General features: G+C 44.1%; 1 long non-coding RNA gene and 1 pseudogene across 1 annotated transcript; one reads left to right on the forward strand and one right to left on the reverse strand.

Moving 5' to 3' along the window:
- Positions 1–470: 470 nt before the first annotated feature.
- LOC125554119 (pollen allergen KBG 41 pseudogene) lies at positions 471–1,739 on the reverse strand (annotated as a pseudogene).
- Positions 1,740–1,966: 227 nt separating this feature from the next.
- Positions 1,967–4,819, forward strand: LOC147976474 (uncharacterized). The gene is made up of 3 exons (XR_015602145.1): positions 1,967–2,378; positions 2,552–2,661; positions 2,730–4,819. It is a non-coding gene; the product is annotated as an uncharacterized LOC147976474 (long non-coding RNA).
- Positions 4,820–5,313: the final 494 nt, after the last annotated feature.

Raw genomic sequence — 5,313 nt, forward strand, 5'->3', positions numbered from 1 at the left:
ATTACACATAAGTTACCGAGGTATGTCAACAACTTTTTTTACTCCCTCCATTTTTATATACAAGGCCACAAATTCAAATTACAGGTACCAATGTAAAATTTAATATCTGCTTTGAAAGTCAGCTTTTCTTTCCGTTTACTGAGATCATTAATACCCCACATGCATGCAAGAAAACTAAGTGAAGGAAGTAGCTGCCTGTCATTATGACTGCATGCATGCAATTATTAAACAGGTTGCTAGTACGAGAAAATATCATTAATTTTGTCTCGATTACTGTTGGTGGCCTTGTATAGATGCAAAATGTATATTCCATAATGGCCTTGTATGTAAAAATGGAGGAAGTAGTTAAAGTTACCACAATGTACTTTAGAAAAAAGAATTACCACTATGTTGTATATACTAACAAAGTAGCTGACTATCTAGAAAAACAAAACAAAAGATAGTACAAAAGGGGAAAAATCGGTAAAAAAGAAAAGAAAGAAAATGGTTTATTTTTCTCATGGTCGCGACACGTACAGGTATAAATATTATCCGACCTCATTATAGATCGAAATTAAGCAAGGTTAGCTGGTTACACACATCTATGGTGAACCATAGGTAGTGGGTTCGACTCCCACTTCTTACATCTTTTTTTACTACGCCGAAAAAAGGGAGAAGGGGAGGGAACTAAGCGGGAGAAGTGAATTCAAGGAGGTCAACTCGATCGTGCGGATCATCGCTAAAAAAATGGGAGAAGGGGAGGGGAACGAAGCGGGAGAAGTGGATCGAAGGAGATTGACTTGTTCATGCGGATATGTTGTTTAAAGTTCGACTGATAGGATGTTAGTCGCGTCCATATTTGTATATAATATGAGCTCAGACTTTGTCGCCACCGGCCGCGGAGGCGGGAGTGGGAGTGGGCGCGGCGGGGGCAGCGGCCGCGGTGGCCATGGCGCTGATGGTGTTTTCAAGGGCGCTCTCAAAGACGAAGATCTTTTCCGTGGGCTTCGCGGGAACTAATGCGGCGTAGATCTTCTTGACGGCAGATTCGAGGGCGGGGACGAACTTGTAGTCCTTGTATGCATCGCCCATGGTCTCCTTGATGGCCTTGCTGAAGGCGGAGTCGAAGACGGTGGACTTGTCCTCGGCCGGGGCAGCATCGGCAGCGGTGGCTGCAGTCCTGAAGGCGGTGTCGATCTGGTCAATGGCCTTGAGCTCGCCAGCAGGGCTCGCCCCCTTGACTTCCTCGCGGGCGGGCTTGATGGCGTGGACCTCAAGGATGCCAGCAATGATGCGGAGCGACTCGCCAAAGATGGCCACGAAGGAGTCATACTTGGCCTCCGGGGTAGTGCCCTGGGCGTTCATGGCTGCCGCCACCTGAGCGAAGATGACCCTAGTGCTCATACTGGCGTTGGCGCTGGACGCGTTGGTTAACCCTTCGAGTGTCCAGTTGCCAAAGTTGTTGACGAAGGTGGTCTGGAAATACTTGGGCTTGTCCGCTGGAGGGACTACGGCTGCCGCCGCCACGGCCGCCTTGAAGGCTTTGTTGGCCTGCTCAATTATCTTCTGCTCCTCGGTCGTGGCCTTGGGTTGTGCCCCGGCCGGGGCTTGGCCGGCTTCGGCAGCGTACGAGATGGCTGGCCCAGCCACGAGGGCGACCGCCATGAAGAGCGCCATTGTGCACTGCTGCACTGCCATTGTTGCTGCTTTTGTCTTACGTTGGTTGGTTTGCACAATACATAGAAGGAGAGATTGTGGTGTGGTGTGAGGATGAAGGAGCTTAGCTCTATATATACATCTGTATGGTGAGAGGCTCGCAGAGATTACCATGCCCAAATTAGCAATCTCCTCCTGTCCTCTCCCTTTTTAGCCAAGCTAATTATACTCATGAGCTCGTCATCCCACAAACCAACAATTAGATCGCTAAATACTAGTTGACCTCGTGGGGTATTACCTTCCCGTCCGAACTAGATAGGAACCTCTCCCCTCTACCAATCCTCCAAATATATCCACCCTTGAATGATGGAAGACCAAACATGATGTTGTGGCCACGTAAATGATGGACCTTTCTTAGGGGTAGATTGTAACAGATCATACTTATATTAGGGTAGTACTTGGTGTTTAAAATTCTTGGACATAACAAATTAGGGGTGGTTATCAATCTTGAACATTGCTTGGCAAGCATTGCAAGCCTAAAAAAATGTAATCTATAAAGCCTTTACCTCCCTCACTTTTAGGAAAGCAAAGTGTCCACCAAGCGAGCCAGTCCATCTTTTTATTATCCTCCTCATCTCGCCACCAAAACTGAGCAATAATGTCATTAATTTCTTTGCAAATTCCTTTAGTTAAATGGAACACAGAGATGGCGAACTAAATTATAGCTTGAGTTGTGGCCTTTAGTAAGATCTCCTTCCCTCCAATGGAATAATTGCTTCTCAATCAATCCTTTCAACCCTTGTTTATATCTATACAAGCTAATGAATTAGGAAATTTGTGTTAATCATATTGCTATAATAGCTGCATTGTCAGGATAAAATCAGGTCAATAAGAAAGGCACATCTGACCATGCTAGGGAACCACTGCCGGTCATTCCCATGCGCCATTGTCCGTTGGGTTCGCCTAAATGATGCTAGCTGGCCGATGCACCGCCAGCACATTGCAAATGTTCGCCGGTTTGCCTAGGTGAGTTTTTTCTTTCATTTTGTTTTGAACCGAGCCATTTGGATTGAACCGAGCTGTTTGAATTGAAGATTAAGTGGTTGAGGGAGATGCTCTTATAGGACTCATCGTCATCCGAAGAGGAAGAAGATGATGAGAACTTTGAAACTGTTCTTGGCATGATTTTCAATGACGATATTAAACGACCGAGGATCATAGTTTGGCAACACACAAATTAACCGTGATAGAGAAGAGGGACATGCCAAGATCACGAGAGACTACTTTGATCCAAATCCAACCTATCTGGAGAAGTACTTTTGCCGGCGCTTTCGGGTGCACACAAGTCTTTTTTTGACCATTGCAAAAGTTGTTGAGAAGTATGATGACTAGTTCAAACTTCAAAGAAATGCATGCGAAAAGATGAGTGCAAGCCCTCGAATGAAGTGCATTGTGGCTGTTCGAGTTTTGGCATATGGTTGTTCGACCAATGCAATTGACGACTATATCCGCATTGGTGAATACACAATCTTGGAGATCATTGATACGCCTCCAACATATCTATAATTTTTGATTGTTCCATGCTATTAAAGTATCAATCTTGGATACTTATTATGTAATTATATGCAATTATATATCATTTTTTAGACTAACCTATTAACCTAGTGCCCAATGCCAGTTGCTATTTTTGCATGTTTTTGGCTTCTCAAAAAATTAGTACCAAACGAAGTCCAAACGCTACGAAAAAAAATTCTGGACCAGAAGGGACCCTAGAAGCTTTGGGAGAAGACCTGAAGTGTCACGAGACAACGATAAGCATGCCAGGTGCACCCCGGGGGAGGGGGCGCCCCAGGCTTGTGGGCCCCTCATGGCGCCTCTTGACCTAATTCCAACGCTAGTAAATTTCCATATATTCCTAATACATCGGTGAGCCACCCAAAAACACTTTTTTCGCCGCCGCAAGTTTCTGTTCCTTTGAGATCCCATCCGGAGGCCTTCTCTGGTACTCTGCCTGAGGGAGTCCTAGATTAGGGGGTCTCCGGACAGCCGGACTATCTCCATTGGCCAGACTATTAGACTATGAAGATAGAAGATTGAAGACTTCGTCTCGTGTCCAGATGGGACTCTACTTGGCGTGGAAGGCAAGCTAGGCAATACGGATATGGATATCTCCTCCTCTGTAACCGACCTTATGTAACCCTAAACCCTCTCCGGTGTCTATATAAACCGAAGGATTTTAGTCCGTAGGACAACAACCACAACATACAATCATACCATAGGCTAGCTTCTAGGGTTTAGCCTCTCTGATCTCGTGGTAGATCTAATCTTGTACTACCCATATCATCAATATTAATCAAGCAGGACGTAGGATTTTACCTCCATCAGGAGGGCCCGAACCTGGGTAAAACATTGTGTCCCCTGCCTCCTGTTACCATCCAGCCTAGACGCATAGTTCGGGACCCCCTACCCGAGATCCGCCGGTTTTGACACCGACACTGCCGAAGGGGGAATCAACCATGGAGGGCTTCTACATAATCTTTGCTGCCCTTCCGATGATGCGTGAGTAGTTTACCATAGATCCGCGGGTCCATAGCTAGTAGCTAGATGGCATCTTCTCTCTCTTTGATCTTCAATACAATGTTCTCCTAGATGTTCTTGGAGTTCTATTTGATGTAATCTTGTTTTGAAGTGTTTTTGTTGGGATCCGATGAATTGTGGGTTTATGGTTAGATTATTCATGAATATTATTTGAGCCTTTTTAGAATTCTTATATGCATTATTATTATAGCATTGTATTTCTCTCCGATCTGTAGATTTGGTTTGGCCAATAGATTGATTTATATTGCAATGGGAAAGATGCTTTGTGATTTGTTCGATCGTGCGGTGCTCAATCCCAGTGACAGAAACATACATGCCATGTTTGTGTATCGTTTCCATTAAGGATAAAATGATGGGGTTTATTCATATTGATTGAGTTTACTTAATCTAGATCGTGTCATCTTGCTTAATACATTACTCCATTCTTTATGAACTTAATACTCTAGATGCATGCTGGATAGCGGTCGATGTGTGGAGTAATAGTAGTAGTGCAGGCATGAGTCGGTCTACTTGCCTCGGACGTGATGCCTACATACATGATCATTGCATCAAATATCGTTATAACTACGCACTTTTCTACCAATTGCCCAACATTGTTTACCCACCGTATGCTATGTTTAAGAGAGAAACCTCTAGTGAAAACTATGGCCCCGGGTCTATTTTTATCATATATTAAAATCCAAAAATACTTTGCTGCAATTTATTTATTTTTATTTTGTGTTTATGTTTATCTAGCTACCATTATTAGACTTGATCCTTGCAATTAACCGCCAAGGGATTGACAACCCCTTGTTTGCGTTGGTTGCAAGTATTTGTTCTTTTGTGTGTAGGTGTTATTCATGAGGTCTTGTGTGATTCTCCTACTGGATTGATGACCTTGGTTCTTAACCGAGGGAAATATTTATCTCGACTGTACTACATCATCCTCTCCTCTTCAAAAAAATCCCAACGTAGCTCACAAGTAGTAGGAAGAATTTGTGGCGCCGTTGCCGGGGAGACATAACCAAAACTTATCAAGTACCACACACAAACTTTCATCTCCTTACATTTACATTATTTTCCATTTGCCTCTCGATTTAT

Source organism: Triticum urartu, chromosome 4A, assembly GCF_056163025.1.
Source record: "Triticum urartu cultivar PI428250 chromosome 4A, HENAU_Tu73, whole genome shotgun sequence".
Classification (NCBI taxonomy): domain Eukaryota; kingdom Viridiplantae; phylum Streptophyta; class Magnoliopsida; order Poales; family Poaceae; genus Triticum; species Triticum urartu.